The sequence below is a fragment of the Eumetopias jubatus genome, unplaced genomic scaffold, assembly GCF_037043125.1.
Source record: "Eumetopias jubatus isolate StellerSeaLion01/CBP00866 unplaced genomic scaffold, mEumJub1_p1.0 scaffold_8, whole genome shotgun sequence".
NCBI classification, from domain to species: domain Eukaryota; kingdom Metazoa; phylum Chordata; class Mammalia; order Carnivora; family Otariidae; genus Eumetopias; species Eumetopias jubatus.
In genome coordinates this window covers 93353657-93365490 of record NW_028274814.1, presented here as the reverse complement: position 1 = coordinate 93365490, position 11834 = coordinate 93353657, and positions in this window count along the sequence as shown.

The window sequence follows — 11834 nt, the reverse complement described above, 5'->3', positions numbered from 1 at the left end:
CTGATCCCAGGGTCCTGGGATCGAGCCGCATATATCAGGCTCCTGGCTCAGCGGGGAGCCTGCTTCTCCCTCTCCCTCTATCTCTCCCCCTGCTCATGCTCTCTGTCTCTGTCTCTGTATCTCTGTGTCTCAAGTGAATAAATAAAATCTTAAAAAAATAAAATAACTATGATTTGTAGGTTATGAACTAATTTGTCTACGAATATATGTTGTATACAACATGAAAGAACAGATGGGTAATATAAGCAGAGAGATGGGAAATATAAGAAAGAATCAAAAGGAAATGCCAGAAATAGGAAACACAGTAGCAGAAATGAAGAATACCTCTGATAGGCTCATCAATAGACTGGACTGAGACTGAGAAAGTCTCAGTGAGCTTGAAGATAGGTCAATAGAAACTTCTCACACTGAAATACAAAAAAAATAACAAAGATAACCCAGAACAGAACACCCAAGAACTCTGCTACAGTTTCGGAAGGTGAAACATACATGTAATTAGAATATCAGAGGAAGAAAAAAGAGATAATGCAAAATAAATCTTTGAAGTAATTATGACTGATAATTTTCTAGAACTAATGACAGACACCTCACCTCAAATCCAGGAAGCTCAGAAAACACCAAGCAGTATAAATGCCAGAAAATCTATACCTAGGTATATGATATTCAAACTGCAGAAAACCAAAGACAAAGAGAAAATCCTGAAAGAAACCATAGGACCACAGTAAGGATAGGGGAACTTTACCTTTAGAAGAGTAAGAATAAGACTTACAGTAGACCTCTCATCAGAAACCATATAGATGGAGTGAAATATTTAAAATGTTGAAAGAAAAAAGCCCTGCCAACCTTGAATTCTATATCTAGAGAAATTATCCTTCAAAAGTAAAGGAGAAATACCTTCTCAGACAAGCAAAACTAAGGGACTCTATTACCCTAAAACTGCCCTTTATGAAATGTTAAATTTTTCAGAGCAAAGGAAAATTATATAATTTGGAAATGTGAATCTGTATAAAGAAGGGAAGTACCCCAGATAAGGAGTGAATTAAGGTAAAAGGAAATCTTTTGTTTTTAAAAATTAAGAAAACTATTTGTTTAATACTAGTCATAATGTATTAGATGATTACAGCATGTGGAAAATGAAAGGAGTGACAACAGTGTCATAGAGACAGAAGGCAGGTATTGACAATACTTTATTTATAGGGTCCAGGCGCTACACATGGAATGGTATAGTGTTATTTGAAGGTGGGCTTGGGTTTGTCTAAAATGCATATTGCAAACTCTGTGGCAACCACTAAAAAAAAAAAAAGTTTAAAAAGAATTATAATTGATATGCTGAGAGGGGGATAAGTCTTATCATATAAAGTGCTTATTGAAGTAATGGAAGGCAGAATGAGAGGGAAAAAGGAACAAAGAGAAAAATATATAATGAATAGAAAGCAGACAAAAACATGGTAGATATTAATTCAACTGTATAATCAACTTTACATGTAATGGTCTAAATATACCAATTATCTAATTAAAAGACAGATTATCAGAGTAAATTAAAAACACAGACCCCACTCTCTGTTGTCTGTTTGAAACAAAGATGTCTCTCAGCAGATAAATGGACAACAATCTGTGGCACAGCCATACAAAAAATAAAATCGCAGGGCAGAAGCGACAATCTCCTCTGCAGAATTCCAGATGTGTATGTAGATACTTTACCCTCAAGAAGGTGGAACATGACTCTCCACTCCTTAAGGGTAGGATGTGCATAGTGACTTTGTTCCAAAGAATGTATTATGGGAAAGACGAAAAAGGAACTTTACAGTGGTTGCAGTAGTTACAAACCTATCTGAACCAGGTGATTAAGATTGACAGTAGCAGTGGTAAGTGGTGTCGATATTATCTACGGTCGACATGTGATGAAAATGCATTTTACTTCTGCGGTCTCCTCCCCCAAACCCACAACCCCGGTCTTATTATCAGACAAATCTTGGTTGAGCGATATTCTACAAAAACAGGGGAAGTCTAAGAAATTGTTAGAGCCAAGGGGAGCCTGAGACATGACAACTAAAAGAAATGTGTTATCTTGGATGGAATCCTGCACAGAAACAGGTATTAGATAAAAACAAAGAAAATCCGAATCAAGTCGGGACTTTGGTTAATAATAATGTATCAGTATTGACTCATTCATTATAGCTAATACACATGTAGGATGTTAATAATCTGGGGTTATAGAAGCTCCCTAACTTCACAATTTTTTCTGTAAATTAAAAAACAAACAAACAATATAAGTATGCCTACACATGTTTCATTTGTAGAACTCTTATTCAAGGCCATTTGTTCTACTTTCAAGAGTTTCTGCTGATAAAACTTTTGGTATTTATGATATTCAACTTATTTCTGGAATACAGCAGTTCTTTTCTTTTCCCTGATGAACATTTGCAAGGACAGAATTGTCTTTCCGCTGTTAAAATCCTTTGTCTTCCAAATGTTTTCCAGTGTTCATGTTATTCATTGTCACTTCACAGCTTACTCTTTAAGGACAAAATATGTAGAGTCACAAATGAAAAATAAAGCCCATCTCTTTGATCTCTTCCTTATTTTGTCATCACGTTCTGAAGTGCCAGGATGGAGAAGGCATTACTTTGAAAGCAGACTGCGTGGCGGAAGCTGCATTTTGCAGTGGTGTCATCCAAGCTCTGGGGAGTTCTGTTATTCAGAAGTCTCCCTGGCTCATTCATGCATTAAGGGAATGAGCCTTGCCACTTTTTCATCCTGACAGAGGAGAATGTTGCCATGACAGCTGGTCAGAGAGTGGAGATGCTGTAAAGAGCATCCATAATGAAAAGAGAAAACAGCCTTGTTTCTTGGCTCTCACTGGAGATGCAGGGAGTAGAATGCATGGATTCTAAAAATGCACCTTGAGCATTTGTTACCTTCGTTTTAGGCACAATATTTTAGGGACACACACGCATGTGTATACACATAGCTTATTTTTCGGTAGCCTAAAGCAGCATGTAGACAAATTAAATCTCAACTAAAACCACCCATAGACAGTTCCTCCTTCATCATGAGAGCATAGACTGAGATCTACCATGCCGAAGATTTCTAACACTTTTTTTGTTTTTGTGTTGTCAATGATTTATTTAAAGGGAAAACTTTTCCAGGAGGAGAGAATTTTTTTGTTAAAATATCATTGTTCCTCCAAATCTGAAAAGATGTTAGGAAATCATCAGAGAGCTAAGTAGGACTCATCTCTTTTGTCCCCAGGAGAAGACTATATTGTCTTTATCTAGATACATTGAAGAAATATTTACTGATTAAAAGATATGATATCTTGCGTTCGCTTCAAAATAATACAGGAATGGGGGAAGTGGCTAAGGGCTATAAGCAAAACAAGACTGGCCGTGAGTTGATGATAGAATACTGTTACAGGCTGAATTGTGTTCCCCTCAAATTCGTTTCTCAAATCCATTTGTTGAAGCCTCGACCTCCAGTACCTCACAATATCACTATATTTGGGGATAGGACCTTCGATGAGGTGATTAAGTTAAAATGAGCCCTAATCTAATTTAACACCAGGGATGTGCACGCAAGAAGACCATACGAGGGTACAGGAGGAAGATGCCCATCTACAAGCCAAGGAGAGGCCGCAAAAGAAGTTGAGCCAACTGACACTTTGATCTTGAACTTGTAGCCTTCAGAACTGTGAGAAATAAATTTCTGTTGTTTAAGCCACCCAGTCTGTGGTATTTTGTTATGGCAGCTCTGATATAAATACCTATGACATCATCAGAGCACAAATACCTATGACACCATCAGAGCACACGTTCGCTTCTGTCCGGGCACTTAAAAAGTAGAAGGGAAGACAGATGAGTAACTATGGAGTAACTGTAGAGTACAGCAAGTGATAAAGTGGAAGCTGATGTTGCTTTGGGAACCCATCGATGGGTGACAAAACCACGACTGGGGAGATCAGGGAAGACTTGCTAAAGGTAGGTGGGAGTTAGCCTGGTGAAAAGGGCAGGGGGAGAGAATTTTAAGTTGAACGGCATGGGCAGTTGCCTGGGTATGGGAGCGTGGCATATTTGGGAAATCAAAAGCAGTTCAAAAGGGACAAAGTCTAGGGTGTGTGTGAACGAGGGAGTGGGAAGATTCGTCACCAGAGTAGTAAGCTCTTTTCTAACAAAAACACACATACACTCTCTCTTGTTTGGTTTGAATGTCAGTCCGTCTCTCCCCATAAGCTCCATGATGCATTTTTGTCTCTTGCTCACTGTTGTATTTTTACTAGCTAGAATAGTACCTGGCACATAGAAGGTGTTAACAAAACAAAACTACTAAGTACATGAATGAGTAAATCATGATTTGTTCTTTCAAAAAATCACTTTGACAGCACAGTGGAGAATGTTTGTGGCCCCAAGCAGGGATAATAGTTAGGAGGCTGGGGCGCCTGGGTAGCTCAGTCGCTAAGCGTCTGCCTTCGGCTCAGGTCATGGTCCCAGGGTCCTGGGATCAAGCCCCGCATCGGGCTCCCTGCTCAGCGGGAAGCCTGCTTCTCCCTTTCCCATTCCCCCTGCTTGTGTTCCCTCTCTCGCTGTGTCTCTTCTGTAAAATAAATAAATAAAATCTTAAAAAAAAAATAGGAGGCTGTTGGAATGGTCCTGTTGAAGTGGAGAGGGGAGGTGTGGACGGAAGATAGACTGATGGGGGACTTACTTGGGAGATGAATTGCGAGAACTCATAAGTCAGCAGGTCATAAGGCTTGAGAGATAAGAGGGGAGTCCAGGATCACACCCACGTTTCTGCCTTAGGCATTGAAAGAAAGACAGGGTCATTTCCTGGGGCAGGAAACAGAGAAGGAAAAGTAGATTGGGGGGGCACGGGTTAGTTGGAAATAGTTCAGTTTTTGTGTCTAACTTTAGGTGGCAGAATGATATCCACATCAACATGTCTGCTTGTCTGTGGCTATAGAGAAGGGCTATCTGGGCTGAATCTAGAGTTAGAATCTTAGAGGCAAAACTAAAGCTATGGAAATGGATGCGGTTATTCCAGAAGAGTGTGTAGACACTGAGGATAAGAACATGGTGCAATGAGAGTGAAATGGAAATAGGAAATCAAAGCACACAGTGAGCAGTTAGTGCTCTTCCCAAACTTCCATGAAATCCTTATTGCTATGTTTGTTGTTACTTTATAGAACTTTAAGGAGAATGCATAGTCAAAATGCTAGCTTTGAAGGTACAATCTTGGTAAGTTACTTAACTACTTCATGTAGTTACTTACTCTTCTTCATGTATAGAAGTAGTCCAAGTATAATACCTACCTCCATCATAGGTTGTTGTGAGGACTAGCTAAGATAAATGTATAGCCTCTAGCATATAATGTGCACTCCGTAATTGTTAGCTCTTATCAGTACCATTTAAAATTATATTATTATATTTCCAGTTTGGAACATCAGTGCCTATAGCTTCTAACATTGATCACAGAAGACTTCTCCAGGTGGATTGTTGTCTAGGTGGAGTTGATGGAGCACTCCTTTATGTTGTTTGTGGATATGTGTGTATGTGAATAATTAAAATACGCAGTATACCTACCAACTACTAATTACATTGTAAACTAAATGGTATAAAGCCTAAAGCAACATTGAACAAAATGCAAACCCCAGAATAAGATTGTGTTATTGACTAAACCTTATTCATGGTTGTTTAATCAGGATCTTACTGTTTTCTTCTTTTTGTTTTCAGATGGACCTTTATATTAGTACCTTGAATATCTGAAAGTCCTGGAACCCTATACAATTATTGGCTCATTAAAGTGTGTGTTTGCAGTTTTTTTTTTTAAAATCGGTTTTCTTCTTTAACTGATGTCTTGATGATGTGGCTTTCTATAGGGTACTCAGTTCTTCCTGCTTCCTGCCTGGTTTCTGTAGAAAAGTGGCTTTCATTCTCTAATATCATGTTTTGGTCTAAATGGCGCTGTTTAGCTATAAGAAAAGCACGTTACAAAGTCCTCATGCTTGAGTTCACTCTAACATGCTCTCCTATGACTATCTTTTCCTAATCAGAAAAGTCCTTTCCACCTGACCCACTTTTCTTGTCTTAATTCCATTCCCCTTTGAAGTACAAAGTGAAAGTTCCTTTGCATAAAATTGTTTACGATAATACATTAATCCTGTTAGTAGGTTTTGTACATTTCAAAAACTTGCCTCTCCTGAAAATTTCCTTTTATTATTAAAGGGATAGACTATTTCTCCCTAAATTTTAAAACTGTTTGTTAGCTTGAGCTATGCTTGCCTCATCACTTCCACAGCCAGGGCAAAAATAGTTGTTTTAATATCTGAAAAGGAGGAGGGGAAATATAACTATAAATATATGTGTACCATTTGAACAAGGCCGACCTCAAGGGTAGGCTCTCAGGCAGGACTGGCCTATTTATGGGTGACCTTTCTGCATCAAAATAGCATTCTTCACACTACCAGGCTACTTTCTAAAACGTTTATGTGGTAATTCTGCATAAAAATTCACCCCTTTGAAATACATTAGAATGAACAAACATCATTTTAAAAATAGAAATCTATTCATTCATTTGTTCATTATTCACTCATCAATCAATTATTATTTTGTGGATTCCAGGGAGTAAGGGCATTTTCTTAGCCTGTAGTTGTGAATAGAGTAGATGTCGTGCTTGCTGTCATGGAGCTTAGCATTTAGTGGGGGACACAGACACTCAACAGATAACTATAGATGTCTTCAATAAATATTTGATGAATAAATGAGCTTTTAAAATACCGGGATTGGGGGTGTTCCCAAGAAAGGAAAAGATGGGAGATTTTTTCCCAAACCCTCCTGAACCTCCTGAACTCCTGGCCTTCTACACCTTAGGCTGTCATCAGTGGTACCTGATAAGACAGGCGAAACAGCCTTTTGTAGTTTCCCCTTAAACTTGACTTCTCTAACATCGCGTCTGTGGGAAGGTGCATACGAATTCCAAATAAAACTTGGAACGATCATTTGGAATGCTTCATATTAGTTGGGCTTGCTTGGAAAACCTGGAGGTCATTTGTCCTTTCTTCTCCCCACTTCCCTGCCTCCCTCTTCCCTCCCCAGTCTTGCTCCTTCTAAAACAGCAGTTGCTCCCTCCCCTGTGAGGTAAGCATCTGAGAACTGGAGAAACTCAGGAAGGGGAGCAGGGTTGGGGATTAATGAGAAGTGATGCAAAATTCCATTGCTCTTTCTATAAATGGATGCCTATTTTGTGGCCTGCTGAAAAATAGTACAGATTTGAACATACTTTAGGGGAAATTATTTTAAAAATATTTTCTGCGCGGGTTAGACCCTGAGCTAGTACATTACTTCATTTTGCAGTCGCAGCATTTGACACTGTTGCCTGCGTCTTTGAGAACTCTCTTGTGCCTTGATGTTCCTGGCACCAGGCACTCCAGGTGTTTCTCCTCCTTCTGTGGTTGCTCCTCCTCAGGCTCCATTCCTGACCCATCTTCATCTTCAGACAGAGTTCCTAAAAGCCCTTATTTCATCACACTGTAAGGTCAGGGTTTCTCAACCTTGGCACTATTGACATTTTGGTCTAGGTAACCTTTGTTGCGGGAGCCTGTCTCGTGCCTTGTAGGATATTCAGCAGCATCCCTGTCTCCTCTTCACGAGATGCCCCCATTTGTGACGACCAAAAATGTCTTCAGACATTTTTTAATATCCCCTGAGGAACAAGATAATAATTCCCCTTACCCCTGGTTGAGAACCACCGCTTTATATTCTGTCCTTAAGCCACCCCACTGACACACTTGGATTCAGTTATGATCTACATTTTAATCATGTTCATTATATAACCTCAGTTCAGACTTTGTGTCTGAGCTCCAGTGACAACATGTCTTTTTGGATATTTCAAAGAAATTGCAAAGCTAAAAGTAAAAAATGCTACTCTTCTTACCATACTTCCTCTCTTGGGGTTTCCTATCTTATGATAAACAGTACCATCCATCCGTCTCCCTCATTTCCCATTTCTTGTCAATCCGTAGAGTTGTCCACCTCTGCCTCAGATCCATTCCCTTCTCTCCACACCACATTGCCACATATTAAGTCACCATCATCTGTTACCTGGCCCACTGCCAAGGCTCAGCTCTGGACTTCAGGACTTTGTCCTTCCCCTCAATTCATTCTCTGCATCACTCAGAGGACAGAATAAGAGTAAGACGATAAACTTGAATATCACTTACATGTGCTTTCACCTGCTTTTAGGTTGAGGACCTAAATCCCTAATAAGACTAGGTAGGCTGTATGGTCTGGCCCCTGCCTACTTTCTTTCCATTTCCTGAAAATACCATATATCTTTCCACTGCCATGTCTCTGCATGTGACTAGAATATTCTCATCCTGCTTCCCCTCAACCCCACAATTCTAATTCCTAATATTAGGAGCATGTGTATTTTTTTGCTCCTTTCACTAATGCCAGTATAAGGAAGATGGCTTCATCCGTTTCTTTTTCTTTCTTTTTGGTATGTGCATGTTTCTTATATTCAGAAAATTCACAAATGAACATGACAACATGACAACATGAATATCTATATGTCTATATATATCCTATATTATATCCTTTTCTAAAAATGAGAAAAATATATTTATAAAGATGTGAAACTAGAATGAGAGTAAGGAAGTGGAGATTAAATGATATGTATATGTATATGTATATCATTTAATCTCCACTTCCTTATCTCTTATTCCATATATATGTGTATATATATCCTATATCCTTATTCCATATATATATATATATATATATATATATATATATACAGTTGACCCTTGAACCATGGGAATTGGGGAGCTGACCCCTCATGCAGTCAAAAATTATCATGTAACTTTTGACTTCCCCAAAATGTAACTACTAATAGCCTACTATTGACCGGAAGCCTACTGATAACATAGTTAACACATATTTTGTATGACATATGTATTATGTACTGTATCCTTACAACTGAGTAAGCTAGAGAAAAGAAAAGATTAAGAAAATAATAAGAGGAAATACATTTACAGTATAGATTATATAATCTGCATATAAGTGGACCTGTGCCATTCAAACCCATATTGCATAAGGGTCAGCTATATTTAGAATTGCTTTAAAAAATGATGATTCTTATTTATCACTTGTTGGTGTGTGTTTTCTGCTTTTTGTATTTATTTATTTATTTTTTGTTAAATATTAAGATGTTCGAAAAAATGCTCTGGAAAGAAAATGTACTATATCATAGAGATTCAAAGGGAGATAATTTGTGGCTACCGAGCCAGAAATGTGTATGAGTCATAAATTAAACCTGACAAATCTGTCATAAAATGTAAGTTTTAATAGAAGCATAATCTGTGCTTTCATGACTGTGTCAGAATCAATAATACATCATCAGCTCTTTTTTAGATTGGTTCACATAATGCAAAAATGTGAAAGTAAACACATTTTTTAAAAGTCTGTGAGCAAAATTATAAAATGTAAATGTGGCTTGGGGGAAAAATCTATACATTAGTTTAAACTGTGGAATATGGAATATGGAAAGTTATTGTTTAGAAACAAAGAGGCCATAAACCAAGTTAAAAGACAAATGACAAACCGTGAAAGATAGTTAAAAATATTTATGTATAAGGCGCCTGGGTGGCTCAGTCATTAAGCATCTGCCTTCAGTTCAGGTCATGATCCCAGGGTCCTGGGATCGAGCCCCACATTGGGCTCCCTGCTCAGCGGGAAGCCTGCTTCTCCCTCTCCCACTCCCCCTGCTTGTGTTCCCTCTCTCACTGTCTTTCTGTCAAATAAATAAATAAAATCTTTTTAAAAAAATTTATGTATATAGACAAAGGGTTAATTTCATTAGTATACAAGCACTGTTGCATAATAATTTTTTGAAAACCAGAATAGAAAAAAATTTTTGAAAAGGAATTCAAGTGGCAAATAATTGTTCATTTTAGTTGGGGATCAATTACAACGACAAAGTAAGTTTTATCTATTAAGAAATGATAAAAAGTATATAAAACCAATAGTGATAGATACCTGATGTTGGAGAATATGTGGGGGAAGGGCACTCATTCTCTGTAAGTGGGACTTTGGAAGACTCATAATATGCATCAAAAGTCCCACACTCACAGTTTTTAATTTGAAGAATTTATCCTAAGGAAATAGTCATAAACATGATGATTTTGATAGAAGAAACTTTATTTTAGCATTGTTTATAATACCAAGAGAGCTAGAAACAATATAAATATCCATCAATAGATGATATTATGGTTTATTCTAACAGTGGAATATTATGCAGCTCAAAAAAATGATAACTTAAAGTGCTTATTCACACAGAAAATATTTCCGATGAATTGTTAGGTCAAAAATGTAGGATACATCTAGCACCCCAATTTTGGTTCCTAATACTCTTCTCCAGTAAAAGAAACCAGGACTCTTTGGAGAAATAGCCGCTTCTAGGACTGTCTGGAAATGTATAAAATGGGCCTGGAGCCTCTTATTAGTGCCAGAAAGTAAGGAAGTATTTAAAAAAGCAAACAGGAGAACTCTCCCAAAATACCAAAACATAAACCCTGCAATGATGGGGTATTCAAAGGGACACAAGAACCAGCTGAAAGAGAGAGCTCCCAATACCCAGAGCTGGGAAGATTTGCACAACAAAATATAGAAGTATTGGATTATAATCCAAAGTATAAAACAAATATTCATGAGTATGCTAATATAAATAAATGATAGAATAAATAAATAAATGGAGAACAAGAGGTAAGTCTCCCATGCAGAAAAATTCTGAATAATTTAGTCCACCCTCAAGGAGGTGGAGTGTAACTCTCAAATCCTTAACTATGGTCTACACATAGTGACTTCCTTCCAAAGAGTATGGGAGGGGAAAAAGAACAGTTTACAACGTGAGAAGTACAAACTTCCAGTTATAAAATAAATAAGTCATGGGGATGAAAAGTACAACATAGGGAATATAGTCAGTAATATTGTAATAACTTTGTGTGGTGACAGATGGTAACTAGACTTATCATGGGTATCATTTCATAATGTATAAAAAGATCAAATCACTATGATGTACACTTGAAACTGATAGGATATTGTATGTCAATTATACTTCAATTAGAAAAAAGAATAGCTTTACAATGGAGAAATATGGGAAGCATTACCTCAGCCATGTGATCAAGGTCGATATCAGCAGTGATAAGTCACATTGATTGTGCGTACCCTTAATATAATGTGATGAAAATGTACCTCTTTTATCTTCCTCCCTCAAACCCATAACCTTACTCTCGTCATGAGAAAAACAACAGACAAATCCCAATTTAAGGCCATTCTACAACTACCTTGATTAGTAATTCTCAAAATTGTCACGGTCATCAGAAACAAGGGAAGTCTAAGGAATTCTCACAACCATAAGTGGCCTTAGGAGACATAATGACTAAGTGCAGTGTGTTAAACTGGATAGGATTCTGAAACAGCGAAAGGACATGAGATTCAAGTGAAGGAAATCTTGAAGTACAGATTTTACTTAATAATAATGTATCAATATTGGTTATTTAATTGTAACTGCTGAAAGTCTGAGATCAAGGGGTCAGCAGAGCTGGTACCTTTCTGGGGCCACAGGGAAGGGTCTGTTCTAGGCCTCTCTCATTTGGCTTGTGGATGGCGCTCTTCTCCCTGTGTCCTCCTTCAGTGTGGACCTGTGTCCAAATGTCCCCTTCCTTTAAGGACATTAGTCATATTGGATTAGGCCCCACCCCAATGACCTCATTCTAATTCATTTAGTGGCTTCATTTTAGTTACCTCTTTGAAGACCTATCTTCAAATATGGTTTCAATCCAA